This window comes from Hermetia illucens, chromosome 3 (genome assembly GCF_905115235.1).
Source record: "Hermetia illucens chromosome 3, iHerIll2.2.curated.20191125, whole genome shotgun sequence".
In the NCBI taxonomy this organism is placed as follows: Eukaryota; Metazoa; Arthropoda; class Insecta; order Diptera; family Stratiomyidae; genus Hermetia; species Hermetia illucens.
Window position 1 is genome coordinate 138,001,104 of NC_051851.1, and position 26,695 is coordinate 138,027,798.

The 26,695-nt window shown below is 47.0% G+C and overlaps 1 protein-coding gene across 1 annotated transcript in view; it reads left to right on the forward strand.

The window, feature by feature from the left end:
* Positions 1–6,341: 6,341 nt before the first annotated feature.
* Positions 6,342–26,695, forward strand: part of LOC119652878 (protein numb) — a 252,661-nt gene continuing 232,307 nt past the window's right edge. Inside the window, exon 1 of the mRNA XM_038057242.1 lies at positions 6,342–7,151. The gene's annotated coding sequence lies outside the window, so the exon portion shown is untranslated. The remainder of the gene's footprint in view (positions 7,152–26,695) is intronic.

Sequence of the window (26,695 nt, forward strand, 5' to 3'; positions counted from 1 at the left end):
AAACCTATAGAGGTGTTTACGGTAACCGCTGTGTCCCATGAAAAACTGCATGAGATCAAAGTTTATCTCACCATACTTTCTCTGCGTTCACATCTTGATGTTGGGAATCAATCTGTGGGTCCATCGACCCTTTTTCGCCCGTACCCATCGTTGTTGCCACCTGATTAACGATTCATCCCTTTCGTCGTTTTTCACATGTCGATCAGAGGAAGGATCGAGTCCATCATAGATGCATATCATCCCATCGGCCAAAATATCGATCGGCATCATTACGACTACCGCGTAGGCCGCTTCCTTTGAAATGGTTCTATAACCACACCACACTCTTAAGGCGGTCTTTCTATAAACCGCGCCCATCTTTTGAGCATTGCAAGCGATATGCAATGCACTTGCCAAAATTGGCACAGCGTAGAATAGTATAGAGCTCAGCATTCTAGCTATAAGCAGTCTACGAGTGTATCGCGGACCTCCAACATTTGGTATCATCTTTAACAGGGCCATGCTAACACTGGACGCTTTGGTCCAATTGGCATACCCTAGCAGCCGGGCCACAGCCAAGCGTCTGTGTACACGTTGGCTGCGAGCAATTCTAGTCCTCGATACAATAGCTCCCACTATGACACGAACTATATTCGAATATTGGATCTCCATTATAAGTGTGCATCTGTACATCATCGTTAATCAAAATCGCCAATTGGAGGCTGACCCGCTCGTCCAGCTCAACCGCCTCGTGGAAGCGAAACCTTACAACCCCCAGGTTAACGAAACGGTAGAACGGATGCATCGCAATCTCAAGGCCCCCTTAAAGTGCATGACCGAGATTCCATGACTCCGAGCATTTCCGGCAGTCCTGGCTACGCATCACTTTCACAGAGGATCTGTAAGCCTCTCCGGCTGAAATGGCTTTCGGCTTTATCACCTATTTGCTCAGTGCCAGCGTCTACGCGTCCAGAACATCATCCTTTCGTCTTCAGAGATTTGGCCATCTACGAATACGTTTTCCGTCGTATCGACGCCACCAAGAGGCCGCTAAAGCAGCCGTATGCCGGCCCGCATCGAATGATAAAACCGTTCGACGCCCGAACGCTCCTCGTAGAGGTTAACGGAATCGCAAAGGTTCTCTCTTCGGACCACCTGAAACCCGCTTATCTCGAGTGGGCAGGTACCCCAGGCTCCAACATCTCAAACGTCGCAGACCCAGTCACGTCAGCAGCCGCAACCGCCAATTAACCTTCAGTCTTCGGATCCACATTTGGCTCCATCGGCTCTTCGACAACGCGATCACGGCATCGCGGTTCCCAAAAGGAGAGTCACATTTTCACTCCCTTCGCCGAGCGCGAAGGTCATTGGACAGGGAATGGCTATGGTGCTGCCAACTCAGCTAGCTCGCGCAAGCAAAAATTGGTCCCGCGCAAGATTTTCGCTTGTAATTTAATTTCATCGTAGCGGTCCTAGAAGTCAGAAGCGATTCCTTTTGTTGTGCCGACCGTTTTTGCGAAGCTATTATATATTTCTTACTTAAACTCCGTCATGTTAGTAACATAGCATGCTGGTTCCAAGTCCAGTCAATGACTGCGTGAGAGACTTACCTAGAGACATGCGAGTGTTCACTGCTAGGAGGTCGGCGAAGGCGGTCGTCGTCATTAATGATACGTGTCCAGATTGCGTCTGTGTTGAGCGTCTCACTGATGAGTGGGGCGTATGTATCTCAATGACAAGGTCTTTAGGACGGTGGTCTTGCTAAAGCATGTTCTGTCCACCCACAGATGACCTGGAACAGTATATCGCGTACCTGGATGAGGTGGTTCCGCGTATTCGCGAAGCACGGACGGCATGGACGCGAATGCGGTTTCCAATATGTGGCACAGCAAATTGCCCAGGGCACATCTTGCACCGTGCTATACGTAGAGAAGAGGTATTGTCCGAAGTGTTGTTAAAGCATGATTTGTTCTGCTTGAATGTCCCGTCATATGTTTCCACTTTTGAGAGCTCTAGGGGCGTCAGTGATATAGATATAACTTGTGTGAATGTAGCAGCAAAGGCGTTTTTCCAGTCATGGACCTCCTATTCAGGTCGTGCTGGTCAATAGGGGTCTGAATGTGAGTGTAGATCTCCCACTTACGCCGGCGCGTTGGAATACACGTGTGTGTATCCGAGTGGAATATGTTGCTCGGATAGAGGAGTTAGTCGGCCGCTCTCCTCTCTCTGAGTTTGTATTTTGTCTACGGATGAAAAAGTTGAACTGCTCAACGAATGGATGTGTAGCGCCTCTGATGGCATGCTTACGAACCCCGAACGGAGGGCTCGAAAGCATGTCACGTGGTGGACGAATGCTCTTGGTATTAAGTGGAGGGAAGTCCGTCGCCTGAGGAAAAGATTCCAAACGGCTCGTCTATAGGCGAGGTGTCTCGTCTTATAAAGATCTGTAGAGGCAGTCTAAAGAAGAAGACTGGAGGCCATTCTTTGGTGAGCGTAGTGATGACCCTTGGGTTAGGGTATATCGGATATGTAGAGGAAAACGTAGTCACGACATAGCCGGCATCAAAGTGAACGGTGAACCTATGCTGACATGGCGTGATAGTATTTGTACTTTGCTGGGTGAGCTATTACCAGGATCTGAGGCGTCAGTGTTTTCTGACGGTCGCGCTGAAGGAGGGGGAAAAATTCCTCCCCTGAGGCGTTGTGAGATTGAAAAGAGCATGGCGAGGCTCAGGTCTCAGAGGTCACCTGGCTGGGATGACTGACGAGATGTGCAAAGCCATCTGGCGGGCGGTCCTATCTCATGTCCAATGTTTGTTTAAATGTTGCTTGCGGGAGTGTTATTTCCCTGCATTCTGGAAGACTGCCAGGGTGGTTGTGCTAATGAAGTCACCAGAGACGGATAAGAGTTATCCTCCGCCGTATAGTGCCATATCTCTTCTTCCGAAACTTGGCAATGAAATCATCCTATCTGGTATCTGACAGGCAGGATGGCTTTCGTACTGGCAGGTCCACCGACGACGCCTTCATATATGTGAAGAACTTTGTTGTCCCTTGTCGTAGCAAGCACGTCTTTGGAATCTTTGTAGATTTCAAAGGCGCGTTTGATTACCTAAGTTGGTCATCCGTGTTATCGAAACTTTGTCAGTGTTCCTGTCAGGAATTAGCTGTGTGGAAGAGCTACTTCCATGGTAGGAAAGCATTCGTCTACGGTGTGAACGAGCGTGTGTGGGTAAGTGTGGTGCGCGGAATATGGAACCTGATGATGAATGAACTGTTAGGTGAGCTTTCTACCATAGCTGAATGTGTTGCCGACGCGGATGATCTCCTCATGCTTGTCGAGGGGAACAGTCGACTTGAGCTCGTGCGGCGGGGTACTGAGCACATGTGCATCGTTAACGCGTGGTCTCTGAAAGTCGAGGTCGCGGTCTCAACGGATAAAACCGTCGCGACAATGCTGAAAGGCTGCCTATGTCATCCGCCCTTGGTTAAATCGGATAGAGTTTGTTTGAAATACCGGCAGAAAGTGACATACTTGGGAGTCACAATCGCGGAGCGTATGTCCTTGGATCCACGCCAGCGTGAGCTCAAGCCACGGTTGACTAAATTGGTGTGTATATTGAGGCGTATGATAAGGTGTGAATGGGGTCTAACCAGGAGGGCTGCTAGATCCATATATGTGGGACACTTCCTAGAATTTTCTACATAGGAGTCCTCTATGTTGTATGACTTTGCGATGTTTCCATAGGGCAGGAAACCCTTCTACGCTTGTCAGCAAGTGGCATTGTTAGCGTGTCTTCCTGTATGTCGTACGGGTTCCACCGACGCCATGCAGGTCTTTTTGATGTGCCTCCTCTTGATCTGGAGGTAGTCCGGCGTAACGCGGCCTACACGATCAGGAGGGGCGTACCTTTGCTGCCAAAGGATTTAATAAGTGTGGATCAGGTGGAGGGTCTAGCATCGCTTGCGGTCAAACGATTATTAGATGAGAGTGTAACATCTACGTGGCAGCTTGGGTGGAACGAATGTGGGAAATGTCGGGTCGCATATGAGCACGTAAAAAATGTGCCTGCCAGAGGCCGTTCGGTCGTAGACTTCGGGCTTGAGATAGGCTTCCTTGTAACGGGGCATGGTAGTCAAGCTCTAGGGTTTCTCTACTCACGGAACCTTGCCTCCAGTCAGGGTTGTGTACGACATGGACGTTCACGTGGTAATTGGTATCTATGATTTTAGCCAGTTCCTTGCTAGCAGTGATACACTTCGATGCGCTAATGAACACGGGCATTCTGCCGCGATGCTGCTTAGCCTGCACTATAATGGGCGATTGGCCATAGTAGCCGTGGTAAAAAGCTACCAGTTTTGTGTATTTTGTGTTAGTGTTGTCTTGTGACGTCTTCTGTGTTGCATTGTCCGCAGAGCGGTAGTTGACTGGTGGAAAGGTTTCGTTGCGGTTCTCCGCTTCGAGCTAATTCCAGTCAAACTGTTGGGGAGTGCCATCCCCACGTACTCGGGGATGGCAATCAGATCCGAGTCTGCAAGGGACTTATCTAAAGTGACTCGTTTGCCACGAAGCCTCACCGGAGGTTATCTAGTACTATGGAAGTGGGATGGCAGTTTGAGAGTATATGCTCTGCGAGAACTCTTGGGGGATGTGCTCTAGAGCCAGTTATTTACGGTTGGCCCCCTTGTGGGAATTTCATGGTGGTTGTGGTTATGCCTACATCGCGGGCGCGAATGTAATCGGGGAAGGCAACAGGACTTGACGACGTCGCATCTGAGCTCTGGAAAGGGAAGAACTGGGACCCAACACTGTGGTTCAGTGAATTCTTTAATCGGGTTATTCAGGAAGGTAGAACACCATCTGACTGGGAAGAAAGTACCTACAGTTTCATTATGAAAAAGGAAAGGTAGTCCAGCAGAATGTTCAAATTACCGTTCGATCCGATTACTTTCCCATATCATGAAGATTTTTGAACGCATTCTTGACAACCGTAATAACTGTGAATCGTGAAGCGTTTGACCGTGTGCCACACGAAATCATCTGGTATGCTTTACGACAACACTTAGTGCCAGAAGAACTTGTGCGCTGGGTTCAATTGCTCTACCACGATTCGAAAAATAAAGTTCGAAGTGTGGCGGGTCTATCAAAACCGCTTCGTGTCCCTGTTGGTGTTCATCAAGAAAGCCCCCTCTCACCACACCTCTTTGTTCTTGCTATAAATACCGTCTCACGGAACATTCTACGTCCAGCGCCCTATACATTGCTATATGCAGATAATGGGTTTCTAGCGTCTAATAGCAAAAATAATCTCGGGCAACTTGTCCAAAAATGGAATGATCGCTTCATGCAACACGGTCCTAGATTGAATCTGAATTTTTGACGACCGATCCCCATGAAACAGGAACAATCACTGTCAGCGGCAGCGGCCTGCCCAGAACTGAACGATTTAAATATCTCGGGTCAGTGCTGTCAGCAAATGGAGAACTGCGTTGTGAAATTGCTTCACGCATTAGCTCAACTTGGATTTTGTGATCGGCGTATCAACGAACGTCTCAAATATTAAATTTAGGAAGTATCGTCCACCCTGTCGCCCTCCATGATTCTGACTGTTGGCTTATAGGAACTATAAAAGGCAATAAATGGCGTCTTGCGGTAATGGAGACGAAGATGTTGCGATGATACTAATAAAGGACTAATTTCTCATTTTTTACAAACAAATGTATCTTTGGTTTTTCAGCTTTTTTTTGCTTTTTTTTGCGACCATTGATTCATATGAAAAGGTAGTTTTTCAAAATGTAAAAGATTTTTCTTCAGTAAATTTTTCTGCTTAATTTTCTTGATGACAACAGTGCAGATAAATGAGGCGTTTTCCACCAAAAATTTTCAAATCACAAGTAAACATCTACTCACAAATTTTAGCCAAAAGTTGTCCGTCAAATACTGCGTACACTGTTGACGTCAGCGCTTCCCCACCCGGCAACGCTCTCAACCAACATCTCCACACCGCGCTCCCCGACCGAAAAAACTCCCGCCAGCGTACACAACACAATTGCAAGCGCCCCTCACGGCCGACCAAGCGGGGCAGCAGCCTGAACTTGAATTTACCTCCATGAATGAATCACCGTCGGCGCCGACTTGAGAGCTTTCCAATCGCGCTGACTTGGCAAAAAGACTTCCCCGGACGACTCCGTTTCAACCACGAGCGGATCCGGCAACTCGGAAACGGAACGGACGTCAGAAAGCATTCAACTCGCAGCTTGTGTCTTACCAGACAGCGACGGCAGCGCCCCAGTGCGGGCGGACAGCGAGGGCGAAAGAAAAACAATTGTGCAGCCGAGTTGCAGCGCGCGACGAAGGGTGACCAGTCGAACGCCGGCTCCAGCTGGAGAACGCGAATCTTGGCGAGCTCCGTTATTCGCAGTGCACGAGTCTTTCATGTGTGCCGCGTCTTGCGTTCGAGTACAGTTTTCGTGCTGGCCGCGACAGAGTGAAGGACGCGAAAGTGGCGATGCCAGTTGGGAATTCCGTTCAACTTCCAATTAGAATCGCATAGACCCAATTGTGTTGTTGGTCGAGTGAACAAGTTGACCGTGGTGAAAGCGTGAAGTCTCGCTGGGGGTGGACGCAGGTTGCTCCGATTTGCATTCATTTGTTTGGCTCGCACAAGCCACAAGGTCGCCGCCACTTGTGGTCGACCGACTAAATCGCTTTTTCAGGTTTCCGCCGTCTGTCACGAAGGACTTTTCCGATTCTTTTACGATTTCCCGAATCGTCCGAGTGAAGTAAACGTCGAGGTAGCGCGCAACGCGTGATTTGCCCGCGGCCCGTGAACCAATTTTCCGCCAAAGCGAATTCAGTTAGTGATTGTGTAATAGTGGGTGCTGTCGGAAGGTCTCGTGCGTGTTGACGGTTGCTTGCCTTGTTCCTGTGACAGGAGCGCGGTTCTGTACTACGACGGGGCAATCCTGCGGTCAGTAGAATCGTTCGGTGATCCTTGAGAAGTCGAGGCGGATAGTGAGTGAGTGCGATTCGAAGGGAAACAGGTGAAGTTCCGGTCAACTGTGGTTCGAGTATTTCCTATCGTCATTAAGTGTAATTGCGAAAGTGTGAAGTCAAGTTAACTACAACTGCGAGTCCTGTGCTGCCGACCTCGTAGTATTCATCACGAAAGGTAGGCGCAATTTTATTTACAAGAACCCTCCCTCCACGCGAGGAATCAGACATTACATGACAGAAGGGAACGGGCCAAGTCGACCCAAATCAATTTCGTGGCCCAGAGAAAATATCAGAATATCCTTCCAGAGACACGAAATCGTCTTACTCTCCTGTCAGTCCTTGTCACTGAAGGAGGAAAATCAAAGAAAAATCGATTTTTCCGAATGTGTAGTGCGAAGTTGTGCAGGAGTCCTGTTTAGGATTCGGTATCCGGAGCCATTGGCTGCCGGGCGACGGGCGGTGGGCTCTTGCTTTCCGATGAACCTTTTTCCATGTCGCTCCTTTGAGTGGCATTTCACTTCGGTGGGGCTGACTTGCCTGTTTGTAACCAACTCCGATGGCACAGTTGCAATGCTCTCAGCTGAGTTACAGAATAAAGGGTGGACTCTACCATTGACATCAGCCGGAACAGATGTTTCCTTGTAAACTTGATGGAATCTCGTCCCATTACACAAGATTTGCAGAAGAGGTTGTTGGAAGGCACCTTCTTTACTGCCAAGTTCGAGCATTTGCAAGCTGAAATATGTAAATAATTTATATTGATGTCTCTAAGACCTTTTTCAGAATAGAATGGAATGCATGTATAAAATATCTCAGCATTACTGAGCAAGTTATTCCACCAATGGCCCAACAACCGGTATCCGCTCTGGATCTGCGTTAGTAAACCCTGAAATCCCGCTTTTGGGCTGAGGTCACTAGTTCGGCATCTTGGCCTAGACCATCGCTTTATCTGAATCAGGGTCTAATACGCCTTCTGTTTCACCAAAGATATTGATTGTCCTTTTAGTCTTTCCGGACTGGATCATCCTCACCCATACGGATTAGGTTACTCGCCCACCATAATCAATTTAGCCGGATTTTAACCACAACCAGACGGTGTGGTATCGCTCGAATGATATAGAATCGTCCATCCTCCTATAGAGCGAAAAACTCTTCAAAGGATTCTCCTTTCGAACACTATTTCTTGCTAAGGACTTAAGTTTCTGAGAGGTACTCATTGTCTTGTGCAGTAAGCGCGTTGGCCATGTGGTGAAGGATTTCCAGTGGAACATATTTTTGAGGCTTTGTATAAAACAAACCCTTATTAAAACCAGTCAATGTCTGTCTGTCTGTATATGTCCGCTTTCCAAGTTCCGCCTGAATCCCTTTGATTGCGGAGTTCACCGTACATCAGTTTGCCTCCGACTTCAGCAGTTTCTCCGACGATGTCCTACGAAGTAATATTGATTTGCAGAGAGTCATCCAGGTTCCTTCTCTCTGAGCAAAAACGTGGACAGTAGAACAATACATGCTCCAAACTGATTCGGTGCAGATACTTCTGGCAAACAACATGCCCTGACAAGAATTGGGTCATGTGTTACTTAATCTCGTCGTGTTGTCGCGGAATCCACTTTTCCAACGACTCCTGCTATGCCACCTTTCGGTATTCTGTATCGTTTTCTGGTCCAATTTTCTTTTCTCATACTTTGGCGCGGGAAGGACAAGAACCCCATTGTGCATCATGTTCCACAGTGGAGGACTCAACATTGACTCCTGTGGTACTCCTGCTGTGACGGTGTACTGTTTGGGTCCCTCATCCGTATCGTACAAGTGTCCTTTCCAAGAGGTAACTTTCAAGGAGCTTAGTCAAATGGCTCGGGACTGAGCTTTTCATCCGCTCACGGCTGTCCGAATTGGAAGCATTTTTGACATCCAAAGTCATCAAATTGGCGCTCCGATAAACCATCCTGATATTCAATGTTTTTTGTTTATGACATATTTATTTCATTGAATCTTTCTAAATGGAAACTATTATAATATTCTGTTAAGAGAAAATTGCTCCTTTTACTGGTACCTATTAACTATCGTATGTCAAGTAAGCCTTCCAAACTAGTTCCGGGTCTTTCAATTTTACATCTTCTTCTTTTTCTTCAGCCTTTGTCCGGTTCACAAGCGGGGTCGGCTCGTCGTGATCGGTTTCGCCATTTGGCTCTATCGAATGCCTGATCTGGGTGCGATTTCGAGGCTTTTAAATCCCCATGTAGCGTATCCAGTCACCGTTGTTTCGGCCTGCCTTTTGGTCGTTTACCATCGACTACGATGTTCAAACCAAGTGAATTTTCGTTAGCACGAATTGCATGACCATTATTATTTTTTTTGTTAAGGGAAAGTCGCACCGCGTCCTTGAAGAACTATTGTGCCCCTTTTACTGGTTATAGTGTACCTGTTGATCATAGTATCTCAAGCAGGCCAGTAACCGTTAGGAACTTTAGTATGTTCCCCACTTCCAGAAGTTTCAACTTTGCATCTGGTATTAAGTGTTCTCCCAGATGTATCGACCTATTTTGCACAAGTGCTGGACACTGTCCCAGGACGTGCATAGAGGTTTCGTCCTCCTCCTCACAGAACCTGCAGGCAGTGTCCGTAGATATCCCTAGCTTCCCTAGGTGGTAGTTCAGCCGACAATGACCAGTGAGAATTCCCACTATGATTCGGAGGTTCTTTTTGGTGAGGTTTAAGCAATCCTTTGTGCGCATGGGTTCGTATCCCCCAATAAGCACCCTGGACTGCTCCATCCCTGGTAGGCCCGCCCAATATAGTTCCCTCAACCGTTTTTCTTCGTTTCTTAGATTCGTAGCCATGAAACCGTTTCCGATTCCACAGAAGGGTTCTGGCCCGTATAAAGGCATCCCTGCTCCCTTCTTGGCTAGTTCATCCGCTGCCTCATTGCCTTCCAGCCCAGCATGGCCTGGAACCCAAAGTATCCAGACCTTGTTGGACGCGCCGAGTGTATTCAGTCTCTCAAGGCATTCCCATACCAGTTTAGAGTTCACCTGGTTGGACCTAAGTGCCTTGATCGCTGCTTGGCTATCGGTGAGAATAGCTATGTTCTGCCCCCTGTAGTTCCTTTGCAGATTAAAGGAGGCACATTTGTCTATGGCGTAAATTTCCGCCTGGAATATGCTAGTGTACCTGCCCATTGGCTCAAAGTACATTTTCCTTGGACCAATGACACCGGCACCCGCTCCCTCTGCTGTGAGGGATCCGTCAGTGTACCAAGTAATCAGTTGCTGGTTTAAGCCGTATGTCACAGCCACGCTTTCCCAGTTTGCCTTGGTACTCCAACGTGTTTCAAACTTCTTATCGAAGTGAAACCTCGTTGTCATGTTGTCCCTCGGTATCAGTAATTCGGGATACCGCCTAGAAAGGATATCAATCTTCCTTCGATTTAGGCAGCTCCCCGCCTCACTCATGCTACCGGCCATCCTGAATATTGATCTCCTTGCCTGCATCTGTATGTGCAGATGGAGAGGGGTTAATCCCAGAAGGACCTCCAGGGATGCCGTTGGGCATGTCCTCATTGCCCCACTGATACACACGCAAGCCAGCCTTTGGAGCTTATGTAATTCCCTGGCTTGTGTGCTGAGTTGGGTTCTTTCTGCCCAGATTACCGCTCCATAGGTAATCATTGGTCTTACTATTGCAGTATATATCCAAAGTAGTATCTTCGGGCTACAACCCCATTTTTTTCCTGCTATGGATCTGCAAGTCATCAGAGCCCTCGTGGCTTTCCGACAAGTGTTTCCGACATGTGTCTTCCAGAGTAATTTTTGGTCTAGCGTGATTCCCAAGTATTTGACCTCTGTTTCTCGTTTCACCTCCATATCATCTAATGTTATGGCTTTCAGGTGATCCAGCTTACGCCTCCTAGTGAATGGTACTATGGTGGTTTTGGTTGGGTTGATCCGCAGTCCCACCTTCCTGCACCAGGCACTAGTAACCCTTAATCCAGTTTGGATTGTATCACATAGGGTATCTTCATATTTGCCCCTACAGATTAGAACAATGTCGTCCGCGTAGCCCTGGACTTGTATTCCAGTATTAGTTAACACGTCCAGGAGTTCATCCACTACCATACTCCACATCAGCGGCGATAGTACTCCGCCCTGTGGACAGCCTTGAGTGGTGTTCATGATAATAGAATTTGTACCTGTTTGTACCTCTATTTGTCTGCTTTCTAGCATTTTGCCCATCCAGAGTGCCAGGGTGTTTTCCACTCCTTTGCGGCTCAGGGCATCCTGTATCTCTGTGTGCGATGTGTTGTCGAATGCTCCTTCGATATCCAAAAACGCGCACAGTGCAATCTCTTTTGTTTCAATGGCGTCCCGTAGTACCTCTGTCAGCTGATACAGAGCAGTTTCAGTTGACCTTCCTGCCCGGTAAGCGTGTTGACAGTGATGTAAGGGATTACGCTTTAGAACGTTAGTTCTAATATAGTTGTCTATGACCTTCTCCACCGTTTTGAGTACGAACGATGTTAGGCAGATTGGTCTGAAAGATTTAGGGTGAAAAGGATCCTTTTTACCCGCCTTCGGAATAAAGACCACTTTTGCCCGTCTCCATGCCCTTGGTATGTAACCCAGTGCTATGCTCCCCCTTACCACCCTCAGAAGAGACTCTAGGATAATTCCTAGGCCCCTCTGGATAAGTGCAGGGAAAATGCCATCTGCTCCGGGAGATTTCATTGGTTGAAAGGTTCCCACTGCCCATCTTAGCCTAGCTTCTGAGCATACCTCTTTTGCTAGTTTCCAGCTCTCTTTCCTTCCCCTTTTATTCGTTGTTGGGGTGTCAGGCAGATTATTGTCGCCTGCCGCTGAGGGGTAGGACCCCGGGAAATGAGTTCTGAGAAGCAGGTGTACCCTGTCCTCCTCATTCTCGGTGAATGTCCCATCTTCCTTTTTCAAGCAGACAGAGGATATTCTCCCGTCTTTGGCTACAGCCTTGTACAGCCTAGTTGCTTCTGTGATCTGTTCAATCCCTTCACAGAATTCCCTAAAGCTGTTCCGTTTCGCTTCCCTGATGGCGTTGCTATACGCAGTCAGTGCATTTTTATACCTCCGCCAGTCCCCGGTTCGTTTTGCCCGGTTAAAGAGTTTTCGTACCTCCGTTCTCATTCTGGCTAAGTTTCTGTTCCACCATGGTACATCCCTTGATGACTTGACTGTCTTGGCCGGACAGCTGGCCTCATATGCGTCAATGACGATTGTGTTGAGGTCTTCCACCACCGTTTCTAATTCTAATTCGCTCCTGATGTCACCGCTCCCTTGAAGGTGGGCAATGTTGTTGCTCAGGTGCATTGTGTAGGATTCCCAATCCGTTCTTTTGGGATTCCTTATTATTCTTTTTATTTCGGAGTTACCCTCAATGTCGAATCTGATTATCCTGTGATCAGACATTGAGGGTTCATCCGACACCCTCCAATTCCTGACCATCCCGTTCATTAGGGTATTTCCTAGAGTTATATCTAGTACCTCTTGTCTGGTGCTGGTCACAAATGTTGGAGTGTTCCCTACGTTGTATATTTCTAACTTATTACTAAGAATAAATTCGAGAAGGTACTCACCTCTACGATTAGTGTCACTGCTTCCCCACACTACGTGGTGGGCGTTGGCATCGCAGCCGAGAAGAAGTGGTAACGCCCTCTCCTCGCAATACTCCGTCAGCTTTGCGACTTGTTCCGGTGGAGCCCGGCTCTCGTCTCCTGGGAAGTATCCCGATGCTACCACTACCTTTCGAGTGCTCCTCCCGGCTTCCAATGAGACTTGGATAGCCACAAGGTCCCCGGTTAAGAACTCTGAAAGACATATGTATTTTAGATTACGTTTGAGAATTATGCAAGCTCTTGGTTTTTCACAAGACGAGTCCCAAATTACCTGCATGTCTCCTCCTTGCAGACCGCGAATCTGCCCCCGGTACACCCAGGGCTCCTGAGCCAGCACTATTCCAATGTTCTCCTTGGAATTTGCCCTTGCAATCACTGCAGATGCAGCTCTCGCATGGTGGAGGTTTATCTGGGCTATCCTAGTGCTGGCCATTGGCTCCATTATTGTTTGGAGCTCTTCTCCACTGTCGGAGTGTCACCCTCCTCCTCCGACATGGCGCTTTCCTGCGCGTCGCTGTCCACCCCGAGCCCTAGCAGTCCTAGGTCTAGGTCGTCCAGCTTCTGCTCTTCACTGGGCAGCAGGTCTATTTCCCTGGTTGATCCCGTTCTTTCCGCCTCTATGGCTTCCGCGACTTCTTCAGGGACCTCGGTAAGTTTTCCACCCGATGCCTCCTCCGAGGTTTCTTTCCTTGGCTTTTCCTTGTGCACATGCACGGGTATGTTGCCAAATCGGTAGTTGATATGACAACTCCGACGTTTAATTGCCTCTAGGGATCGGTCATCTACCCCGATCGTGAGGAGTTTACCCTTTCCCTCCACCTTGCTTCTGAAGACTCTCCATAGTCGAGTATGGAGATCTTCGTTCTGAGCAATTAGGAGTCTCATGAGGTCTTCTGTTACTATTGCCGCGGCCTTTGGGAGAAAAACTGTCACCATGTGGGCTCCTGGTATATCATCTCCAGCACATGTTGACAGTTCCACCCCTTCCCAGCCTGGCAATCTAGGAATTATGGTTCTAACCCATTCTGCGGTACCTTCCGTCGCGCAGTCCACCAGTATAAGGCCTGGTCGAAAGCGTATCCCGGTGAACACCAGTTTCGACGTCCATCCCTTGATCATCTGCTTGACGACCAGTTCTTCAATGGTTTCCTGTTCCTCCCGAGTGAGTATTTGCTCGGGAAACCTTTTTGGCAGTATGGCCAGCCGAATGCCCTTGACCGCACTAGCATAGCTAATGCCGGGCTTCCTGGGTCCTGCCTTCACTCCTGACCTGCCCGGGTTTTCTCCTCCCGTGGGTTCAGGTCTGGGTTTTTTGGGGGCATTCCCTTCATGCGGGCTGATCTCTGCTGCTCCCCGCTTTCTCGGCTCCGGTAGAGATGGCTTAGGTCTGTCCTGAGCCTTCTTAAGGGCCTCTTCTGGTTTCAGGCCTTCCTTCAGATAGCGCAGGTACCATTTAACCCCGGCGCCACTGAGACCTGTCTCCTTCCTGACGTCTGTTATGTTTATCTCAGACGTGCTTTTGCTGGTCCCTGCTCTTTGAGCAGTGGTGTTCGTTGGCTGTAGTCCATGCAGTATACCAATGCTCACCTTGGATCCACTGCTTGACGTCCCAACTTCTCCCTTCTTGGGTGTAGTCACCTGGCTTTCAGTAATTCGGAGACGTGCCTCCACCTGATTAACCAGTTTTGGTGCGGTACGGGGCCCCGCTTTTTTGGTTTTTGTTTTTTTTTTCCAATTTAGTACTCATTTGATTCCCACGAGTATGGGGGTTAAAAGGTCCGCCGTGCCATAGCCCCCCGTAGCACGGTAAGATCTAACTTACTCACTGAGGCGACCAGGTATCAGTGAGGCTCCGTTCGAATACAGTCAGTTACCCCCGACTGCAAACTATCCAATGGGCACGGTTCGCATGACACCCTGGATTGGGGGAGGTGTTTTTCGACTCCCCAGTCTAGATCCGTAGCGTTTTGTTAATAGTAGGGTCACCTCGTACAGGGTGTGGCTATCACCACTCACTAACGGTCTTGGTAGACGAGAGGCTTGGCCCCTGAAAAGGCACACACCGTCCCAGAGGAGAGACAACTCATCCTTAGACAAAGATAGGTTGGCCTCAGGGAGCTATGTTCCGCATCAGTCTATCCTGCAGTACACTGCTTGACCCCTTGCATGACCATACCGCCGCAGACGTCTCTCTCGCAATTTTTCCACGATCGGTGCAATCCCATAATGATCGCGAATATCCTCATTTTGGATGTGGTCAAAACGTGCCACGTCACTAGTCCAAAGCAACATCTTCGTCTCCATTACCACAAAGCGCCGTTCATTGTCTTTTATAGTCGGTCAACACTCAAAACTATAGAGGGCGACAGGACGGATGATATTGCGCTAAATTTTAGATTTGAGACATTCGTTGATACGTTGATCACAAAGAACATCAATTGTGGAACGCCACTTCATCCAGGTTACGTCATTGCTTAAAGCAATTTCATAACGCAGTTTTCCATTGACCTGACATATTTAAATCGCTCAGTTCCGGGCAGATCAATGCCGCTGACAGTGATTGTGCCTTTTTCATGGGGATCGGTCGTCACAAATTCAGTTTTGTTTAGATTCAACCGTGTTGCATCATTCCATTTTTGGACAGTTGTTCGAGATCATTTTTGCTATTAGATACTAGGAGAACATCATGTGCATAAAGCACAAGTGCCGGACACTCTCCCAGAGCATGTATAGAGGTTTCGAGATACTCCACACAGAACCTGCAGGCAGTGTCCGTATATATCCCTAGCTTCCCTAGGCGATAATTTAGTCGGCAATGACCAGTGAGAATTCCCACTATGTTTCGGAATTCTTCTTGGAGAAACAGTACTTTGTGCGCTTAGGTTTGCATCCCCAATAAGCACCCTGCACTGCTCCATTCTTGGTAGGCTCGGCCAATGTAGCTCCCGCAGCTGTTCCTCTTCATTTTTTGATGTCATAGCCATAAACTCGTTTCCGATTCCACACAAGGGTTCTAGCCCGTGTAAAAGTGTCCCTGCTCCCTTCTTGGCCAGTTCCTCCGATGCCTCATTCTCTTACCACTCAGCATGGCCTGAAACCCAGAGAATCCCAACCTTATTGTGCGAGTCAAGCATATTCAATCTATCAAGACATTCTCATACCAGTTTAGAGTTCACCTGGTTGGACGTAAGTGCCTTGATCGGCGCATGGCTGTCAGTGAGAATTGCAATGTTCTGCCCCCTAGGTCCTTCGGAAATTAAAGGAGGCACATCTGCCTATTGCGTATATTTCCGCCTGGAATATGCTAGTGTGCTTACCCACTGGCTCCAAGTATATTTTCCTTGAACAATGAAACCGGCATCCGCTCCTTCTACTGTAAGGAATCCGTCAGGGTACCAAGTAATCAGTTGCTGGTCTAAGCCGTATATCACAGCCACATTTAACTAGTTTGCCTTGTTACCCCAATGTGTTTCAAACTTCTTATCGAAGAACGTTGTCACGTTATCCCTTGGTATCAATAATTTAGGATACCACCTTCGATTTAGTCAGCTCCCCGCCTCATTGATACTTCCGGCCATCCTGAAAATGACCCTCCTTGCCTCCATCTGTATGTGCAGATGAAGAGGGATTAATCTCAGAAGAACCTCCGGGGATGGCGTTGGACATATCCTTATTGCCCCACTGGTGCGGTGCTCAGAGGTGGCTGAACCAAAACCAAGTGGCCGAGGAGAACCTCCATAGTGGTGGCACCGGGAGACGCTGTATTCACTTTGGCTTGCCGGCCATGATGCAGTAGGCGAATGTTCCAAAGGTCTAATCAGGGCGATCAGACCCGAGTCTGCACGGGGACTCATCTGAAGTGGCAATTAGTCACGAAACCTTACCAGGGGTATATTGGAATCATGGAAACCGAGATAGACTCTCTTACTTCGGGTGAACTCCGGTTGTTTGCGGTTGGCCCCCTGGTGGGAGCTTCATGGGAGTTGTGGTTATGCTCAAGCGAGAAGGGACCTTCGGGCCTCGGCGTGGTGTTGCGTTTCAACACGGGTGCCGTACTCCTTAGTTCGGTGGAGATTTAGGTATGTCTTGCATCCACCAGTACGAATGCTAAGCCATGCACTTGGTATAGACTGGTACCGTTGTTGCTTGCCTCAGCGGGGCTCTGATTGTGGTCACAAAATCAATCCGTGTCTTAAGAAGACCGTAGGATTAAGCCTCCACGACAGGTACTTACGTAAAACACTCAAGGACTCACTGCCCCATTGGTGCACACACAAGCCAGTCTTTGGAGGCTGTGTAACTGCCTGGCTTGTGTGTTGAGTTCAGTTCTTTCTTCCCAGATTACCATCCCATAAGCCTTACTATTACAGTGTATATCCAAAATAGTGTCTTCTCTTTCCCCTACTATGGACCTGCAAGTCAGCAGAGTCCTCGTAGCGTTCCGACATGTGTCTTTCAGAGTAATTTTTGGTCTAGCGTAATTCCTAAATATTTGCCTTCTGTTTCTCGTTTCATCTCCATGCCATGTAACCTTGTGGCTCTCAGGTGATCAAGCTTACGTTCCCTAGTGAATGGTGATGGTGGTGCTTCTGGCTGGATTGAAACGCAGCTCTGCCTTCCTTCACCAGGCACTAGTAACTCTTAATACAGTTAGAATTTATCACATAGGGTATCCTTATATTTGGCCCTACAAATTAAAACAATGTCGTTCGCGTAACCCTGGACCTATATTCCAGTGTTTGTTAGCTCGGCCAGGAGTTCGTCCACTACCATATTCCACATATTCGGTGATAGTACCCCGCCCTGTAGACAACCCTGAGTAGTATTCATGACAATAGGATTTGTACTTGTCGGTACTTCTATTTCCCTCTTCTCTATTACATTTTGCCCATGAGAAAGCCAGCGTGTTTTGCACTTCCTTGCGGATCAGGGCATCTTGTATCTGTGCGCGATGTGTTATTGAATGCTCAATCGATGCCAAAAACGCATACCGTGTTATTTCTTTCGTTCTTATGGCATCCCGTAGTATATCCGTCAGTCCTGCCCGGTAAGCGTGTTGACACTGATGTAGGGGCTTACCGATTAGAACGTTAGTTATAATATACATAGTTGTCTATGGGCTTCTTGAGTACGAACAATGTGGGGCAAATTGGTCTGAAAGATTTAGAGTGTGTCAAGCCCTGACACCGAAAGTACAACCCTGCCGTGAAGTCAGTCGAGTGAGAGGAACGAGAGCGATAAGTTCGAATAAAGCGCGTCCGTTTATTTAAATTCTCGTGTTGTGATTTATTATACCAAAAATCCCATGTCCACACATCCTTGACAGATCAGAAGTGGGATCTTTTGGTTAAATACACAATCGCCGTAATATCGTAATCGTAAAATTGAAAAAAAAAAAAAAAAAAAGTAACATTTTCGTTTTCGACGTGATCAACCGCCGCCGCCGCCATAGTTTAGTCATCGATAACATTCGCTCAGCCACCGACTATCTTTGCCGTTTGTCGTTCTATTCACCGAAAAAAACTTGGCGATTCGAATATCGTCACAATCCACCGTACGTCGACGCCGCTGCTTAGCAAACGACAGATATTGCTAAGCCGTTGTATATCCGTTTAGCTTTCGAAACAACCATCGCGAAACCGCCGTGTGTCTCTTCGTCGTACTCAGGAAAAACAAACGAAGTGCCGCCTTGTTCGCTTGTGTTTTAAAAACCCTTTTTTTTATTGTGCCGTTCATCATTCTAAACAGAATGCCTTTGATAAAAGCGGAATCTCTGAAAGTAGGAACATTGAGAGAACTGCTACGGGAGAGAGATTTATCGACAAAAGGAACAAAAGCCGAGTTAGTAACACGACTTATTGAAGGCGCGGGCACCGACGAATTCGATATCGAAGACGAAAGCAATGAGCTCAAATTGCTCCGAGATGTCGTGAGCTCGCTTGCAGCCACAGTCGAGAGCCTTTCAAAGAAAATTGATAGCAAATCGGAGAAGCACAACTCGGATATACCTAAGAAAATCGTCTCCGACGATCATTTCAATCATTCTCATTCAATCAGAGATATCGTTGAACTTCTTCCTGATTTTGAACCGACAAAAACTTCGTCATTAACCGCCAAAGCGTTTATTCAACGAGTCCGACAGCTAGCCACAGCATACAACTGGAACGAAGCCGCTGTGGTATTTGCAGTACAAACGAAACTCAACGGCCCGGCGAAATTGTGGTTCGACTCTTGTGGATTAATATTCGAAAACTTAAAAGATTTTGCCGAAGCATTAGAGAGCGAATTTCCCCATGTGGAGAACGAAGCCGACATTCATTTTCGTATGAGTTCGTATATACGAAAACCGACAGAACCAGTCATCGACTTTTTCTACCGAGGGAAGAAAAGGACAAACATCGGATGCCGCTATCATCCAGTATATCCGACGTGGGCTGAATCATGGCCCTCTTCAAAATGCCATCGCTCCATTAAATTTTCAAACAACGAACGAATTGTTAGACGCGGTAAACCGATTTTTAGCGAATCGTCAAAGATTGCCAGAGGCATCGCAACGAAAACCGGAAAATGACGGACATTTCGAACCGACTAAAAAACTGACAGCTACCCCAGTGAAAAACGCGAACCGTGTTTGTTATAATTGTTTTAAGCCGGGACATATCTCGGTGAATTGCCCTCAGCCGCAGCGACTTGAACGATGTGCAAAGTGTTCAAAGACAGGACATACAACTGAATTTTGTAAAAGTGTCTTGCCCGCGAGTCGCAATATTAATCAAGTGGTATCGGACGGAGTGCCAGATCAAGTGTCTCGGGAAACCGGTCGCATCACGAAAAACATTCTATTAGACGATATGGTCGTCGATGCCTTTATTGACCCGGGCAGTGACAGAACTCTAGTGCGCGAATCAGTTGCAAGAAACTCAATACCGTGTGACCCCATCATTCTTAAGGGATTTGCGGATGGTTCGTTCGTTTGTGATAAAAAAATAAATGCGGTGATTACCATAGACGAGTGCGTTGTCAACGCTGTTATTTACGTTGTGAATGACAATCTAATTCCTAACGCGCTACTACTAGGTTCTGACGTATTACTGAGTAAAAACCGTCGAATGATTATCGATTCCGATGGATGCCGTTTCGAAACTATTAAGCCGTTAAATATTAAACCTGAAACAGAATTGTCAAGCAACGAAAAACGACAGTTTAACGAAATGATTACGGAATTTCGACAGTGCTTTGCCGAAACAATACCTGAAATGGGAAGGTGCCAAACGAAGCAGATGGATATTCAACTGATACACGATAAACCAATCCAAAGCCGCGCATACCGTATCCCGTTAGCGAAACGTCAAGTGGTGGACCGTATCGTACAGGAGCTTCTAGATAATGAAATTATTCGTCACAGCAATTCGACTTACTCTTCACCCATCGTATTGGTAAAAAAACAGAATGGTGAAGACAGATTGTGCGTCGACTATCGAGCGATTAATGAAGCAACAAGAAAACTCCCGTATCCTATGCCAACTGTCGATGAGATCATGTCTCAAATTGCTGACAGTACCTACTTCATAACATTGGATCTATTTTCTGGTTACTATCAAATAGAACTCACTGAAAGCTCAAAGCGATATACAGCTTTCATAACTCATAACGGCCAATATGAGTTTAATGTTATGCCGTTCGGTTTGGTTAATGCTCCAATGGAGTTTCAGAGTGTTATAAGCGGAATCGTCAGACAAATGAAATCGAAACGTGTGATCAACTACATCGACGAGGTTATAATTGGTTGCCGAGATATTGCTGAAGGAATGGATCTTCTGAGAGAATTATTGACTGTCCTGAAAAACGAAGGCTTAACCCTACGACCATCGAAGTGTACATTCTTCGCTCGAAAAATAGAATTTTTAGGACATACCGTCTCCGAAAATGGTATCATGCCCGGTACTTGTAAAATCAATGCCGTTGTGAATTTCCCGACTCCGACCTCAATTACCGAAGTTCGAAGTTTTCTCGGTCTTACCGGTTTCTTCCGAAAGTTTGTGCAAAATTATGCGCTAATAGCAAAGCCGTTAACGTCTCTATTGAGAAACCAAATTCGAGAATTCAAATGGACCGAAGAGTGTGAAATCGCCTTTAATTTGCTGAAGAAGCATCTGAGTGAAGAACCAGTGTTGGCGCTATATAAACCGACGTCCTTCCACGAAGTTCACACTGACGCAAGCATGATTGGTTTGGCCGGAATACTCATGCAGTCAGAAGACCAACTTACATGGCGAGCCGTATTTTACTATAGCAGACAGTGTTCAGACGCAGAACAGAAATACCATAGCAACGAACTGGAGGTGTTAGCAATAGTGGAATCACTGGAACGCTTTCGATTCTATTTGCTGGGGAAAAGGTTTCGAGTTATTACAGACTGTAATGCGATATCGAGTACAAAAACGACGACGCCATTAAATCATCGAGTGGCCAGATGGTGGGTAAAACTTCAGGAGTATGATTTTGAAGTCACACATCGTTCCGGAAGCCGAATGCATCACGTAGACGCATTAAGCCGTAAGCCAGCCGAGCCATCTGCCCATCCCAATACCGTTGCCGATCTTATTATGGTGGTCGAGATAAACGAAAACGATTGGTTAGCATCAATGCAACGTCAAGATCCAGTTTTGAAGGGAATTATCGATGTACTTTCCGGAAAAACACAGTCCACACAAGAATCACAGCTTAAAACTGACTATAAACTGAAAAACGGGAGATTGATGCGACGCTTGGGCAGTGACCTAAAATTTGTCGTACCCAATCCTGTGCGCTGGCGAGTAGTGCGCAGTCACCACGATGATGTTGGACACCCTGGTTGCGAGAAAACACTGGCGAGATTTCGAGATTATTTTTGGTTTCCAATGATGCGTCGCTATGTGAAGTCGTATTTAGCGTCGTGTGTTGAATGTTGTTTCAACAAGATACCAACCGGAAAACGTGAGGGAAAAATGTACTTCGAAGAGATCGAGCCGATCCCTTTCCGATGTCTACACATTGATCATCTGGGACCGTTTCCACGTAGTCGAAAGGGAAACTATCACATTATTGCTATTAGTGATCCCTTTAGTAAATATACGATTCTGCGAGCAGTCCGAACCACCAACGCTAAATCCATTATAGCACTCCTGATTGACGTTTCTGCTTATTTTGGACTACCGAAGCGAATTATCAGTGATCGAGGCAGCGCCTTTACAGCAAAAGAATTCGAACAATACTGCGATCGTAACGATATTCTTCACATCAAGGTTCCATTCCGTACGCCTCGGGCAAATGGGCAGGTAGAGAGAGTTAATCAAACTATACTCTCCCATCTGCGCTGCTCAACGGAAAACCGACACGAATGGGACAGTTTACTACCCATGATCCAGTGGTCCTTAAACTCCCAGAAACATTCAACAACCGGATTTACACCGAATCGAATCGTCTTCGATTTTGAACTGCGAGATGTAATTGCTAATCGAATGATCCAGGCCTTAAACAACGATACCGATACCGAGACGACCTTAACATCAATCGAAATTCGTCAGAAGGCTGCAGAACGAATCATGAATGAAAAAAAACGTTGGAAGCTAAGATTCGACGCGAAACACAAATCACCTACGACGTACGAAGAAGGAGATCTTGTGGTTGTGGAAAACGTTCCGACCGCAACAGGCGAATCGCACAAGTTGGAGCCAAAATATAAAGGTCCCTATATAATTTCGAAGGTTTTGCGACACGACCGGTACGTAATAGAGGACCTTGCCGATATTCGAGGTCGACGACGCTATAGTTCTGTCTACACGAGTGACAAGCTCAAGCCGTGGTGTTACTTGAGTCCGGAGATTGACTGCTACGAGGAGTCCGATGAAAACGATGAACCTGAAATCGGGTCGATTTCAATGTCAGGAGAGGCCGAGCTGTCAAGCCCTGACACCGAAAGTACAACCCTGCCGTGAAGTCAGTCGAGTGAGAGGAACGAGAGCGATAAGTTCGCGTCCGTTTATTTAAATTCTCGTGTTGTGATTTATTATACCAAAAATCCCATGTCCACACTTCCTTGACAAGTGAAAAGGATTTTTTTATCCGCTTTCGGAATCCTCCATGGTCTTGGTATATGTATGGAGCAGTGCTGGGAAAATGCTATCTACTCCAGGTGATTTCAGTGGTTTAAAAGTTTCCACTGCTCGTCTTACCTCAGCTTCCGAGCATACCTCTTTGGCTAGTTCTCAGTTCTTCTTCTTGTCAGGCAGAATGTTGTCGCCTTCTGCCTTGAGGTAGGACTTCGGGAAATGAGTTCTGAGAAGCAGGTATGCTCTGCCCTCCTCACTCCCAGTAAATATCCCATCCTCCTCCTGCAGACAGACAGAAGATATTGCCCGGTTTTTGGATATAACTTTGTATAGCCTGGTTGCTTCTGTGGTTTGTTCGATCCCCTTACAGAATTCACTTAAGCTGTTTCATTTTGCTTCCCTGATCGCGTTGATATATGTAGTCAGTGCACTTTTGTACTTCGGTCAGTCCCTGGTTTTTTTGCCCAGCTGAAAAGTTTTCGTACTTCTGTTGTCATTTTGGCTAGGTTCTTATTCCACCAGGGTACACCCTTTGATGACTTAGTGGTCTTATCCAGAAAGCTGGCCTCATATGCGTCAATGACGACTTTGTTGTAGTTTCTAGTTCCAGTTCCTTCTGATGTTACTGCCTCTTTGAAGGTGAGCAATGTTGCTGCTCAGGTGCGTCGCATGGGAATCCCAATCCGTTCCTCTAGGATTCATTATTATTCTTTTTAATTCAGAGTTGCCCTCAGTGTCGAATCTGATTATTCTGTGATCAGACGTAGAGGGCTCATTCGACACCCTCGAATTCCCGACCAGCCCGTTCATCAGAGTATTCCCTAGAGTTATATCTAGTACTAGTAGTTGGAGTGTTCCCTACGTTATATATCTCTAACTTGTTGGAAAGAATAAATTCAAGCAGGTACTCACGTTCCAAGGGTTCGTGATGGGTGTTGGCATTGCAGCCGAGAAGTCCGGTGACTAACTCCAGTGGGATTCGAATATCGTCTCTTGGGAAATAGCTTGATGTCATGACTACCTCTCGAGTGCTCCCCCCGGCTTCCAATGATACTTGGCTAGTCACAAGATCCCCGGCCAGGAGCTCTGAAAGGCATCTATATATTAAGACCGCGAAACTGAGCTTTTTATCCGCTCACTGCTGGCTGAATTGAACGCCTTTTTGACACCCTCCTTCATCAATTTGTCGCTCCGTTAGGCCATCCTTATATTTTATTAAAGGGAGAAGCCTATTGTAGATGATCCTTTCGATAGAAAGAGTGCTGGGTAAGCACGGTGAGATTCTTCTTGATGACCTAAGGGAAGTAGTGGGGGTGAATGAGGGACCTGTCATGTAGTTCCACTAGCAATATATAGTGGCACAGGGAGAACCTAAGGTGGGAATGCTGATGTTCGCCATAATAAAGCGCTAAGATAACGCCGTTCAAAGTCCTAACCTTAAAATTTCCTGCCATATGTGGGTTGGGTTGTTCGTTTCCGCTAACGATGTCTTCAGTAACTACCGCAGCCGTTCGGGTGCCGCCGTTTTGGCGTAGGAGTTCGGTAGCATGGTTCCTGCAACTTGATGCCCAATTGACTTTGGCGGGCGTCACAGCAGATGCCGTTGGTTTTAATTACACGCTGGTCGGGCTAGACGAGGAGGTAGTGAGCTTGTCTCCGATGTCCTTGAAAACTGCTCTTATAGGCAATTAAAAGAGTAGTTCGTAAAACGCCTGTGGGTAAGTGAAGTGAAGCAGTTGAATGGTGACGAAGTCATCACCGAGCTGCTAGAATATTTGTGGCTGCACAGCACACAGGCCATCCTGGCAGTAGGTTAGGTTAGTAGGACGTCAGGACCTTCGGCATGCTAGTACTATCGTAGGTTCGCTGAAAAGGCTAAAAAATGTACCAGCCCTTGCATTTTCTCACCAAATAAATTAGACTTGCCGGGAGTTTGGCGATTGATATCCGAAACGCAGCACCACCTCCCCTCACAATCTACGACCTCTTGAGCCGGTACAACTACCTGCTCTATAGAGGCGCTGGTGTTTCGTTTCTTTCTGTATCCTGGCATCATAAGTTAACACTGCAATCGTTAAGACTCGCGACAGCAAATTCTTCGTCGATCCGCACATATGGTTACAGGCAGGTAGACTTGAGTTTAGGACTTCGGCAAGCGTTGTCTTGGCGCTTCATAATCACAGACATCAGCAACTCATCTTAGGCGCGGATTTCCTGTGCCAGTATGGATTGCTAGTGGATATTCAAATAGGTCCCTCATTGGCCTCACAACTTCCCTTAGGTCATCCGGAAAAACCATTTTTTTCTATGGTGCGTCCGCTACCATCGCAGTTGCACGAAAACAGTTCGAAGAACTTCTTAAGCAGGGTATTTGCAGGCCTTCAGACAGTTGTTGGTCTTCGCCACTACACATGATCCCTAAATTCAATGGCGACTACAGACGTCTAAATGCTCAGACGATTTCAGACCAATATCCTGTCCTACTCATCCATAATTTTGCCCACTCTATCGCAAACTGCCGTATCTTCTCGGCCTTGGACTTAGTCAAGACATACCATCAGATCCCTGTAGCTCCCGAGGACATTCCAAAAAGGTAATATACACACTTTTCGGACTCTTCGAGTTCACTAATATAACTTTTGGATTGTGTAACGCGGCACAAACCTTTCAAACATTCATCCACTCTGTGGTGTGAAACCTTGCGGAGATCAAGACGATCAACGTCGACTTTCGAGGCGCAGAAGCACGGCGTATTTCTTCAGAGCCTTCAGCACCAACTCCAAGTACACATTTAGGGAACTCCTTATCTTCGGCTCAACATCCAGTAAACACTACGAGATCTCAGACAAGGGACCAAGGCCATATATTCCGGGCAATTTCCAAAGGAAATTATTTCACGACGTTCACCGTCTGGCGCACCCAGGCATTCGAACAACGAATCGTTTAGTCACCGCAAAGTATTTCTGGCCGTCCATGAACAAGGATATTAATTCCTGGCCAGACAGTGCGTCGCATGCCAGAAGTGCAAAACTATAAAGCATGTAGGAAAAGAGGTAAGAGTGTTCCCTCGGTCCACCAAGTGTTTCCACACAATCCACCTCGACAGCATTGGCCTTTACGAGACCCGCACGGTTTCAGGTATTGCCTCACAATTATCGATAGGTTCACGCCGTGGCCTGAGCTCTGAAAGATATTACCGCACAATTTTGGGCACGGGCCCTCGGTTGAGAATGGATTTTGGTGTGCCGGCAATTATAATCACAGAGCAGGGACCGTAGTTTGGCTCCTCCTTTTTCTCCGAATTGAGCAAACTATCCGTAGTTCAATGGGATGTTCGAGAGATGGCACAGGACGCTGAAGGCCGCTTTAATAACCCAAGACGATCTCTTGGTTGCAGTTCCTGCCACTCGTTATTGTTGGTCTCCGAACAGCCAACTGCGAAGAATTTGCTGCAAGTCCCGCGGAGCTGGTATGCAGGGAGAACCTGAGATTCCCCTGTTCTCGACATCAAGTCGGGACTCAACGCTACCGGATTCCCGACTTGTTTTATTTTAAATCAGTTGCTTTTTTTCCCTGCAAAATGAAGATACATTATCTGATGTATGATGATATCGGCTCGGACTACGAGCGATGTCCATCGTTTAACAATTTCAAATGTTTCGTTTGATTTGGAGACAAAAAAGAAAGTTTATCACTTTCCGTCGCAATCGATAACGGGAGAGAAACAAGATACAAGGACTTGCGAATGAGAATCCCATCCCATTTGGAAGATTAGACCAATGTCTGCCAAAAGTTCTCCAAATGTTTACAAGTTGTTTTCGCTGAGAAAGGAGCACTGACGGTTCGATTTCGATATTTCAGAAAGTTCACAAAATAAGCCAAGAAAAACGGCTCAACATGAAATAAACTGCAAACTTTCCGACAAACTTGGTTCACCATTATTCCCACATTTCGCCATTTATAGATCAAGGCAGAGACGCTAACCTT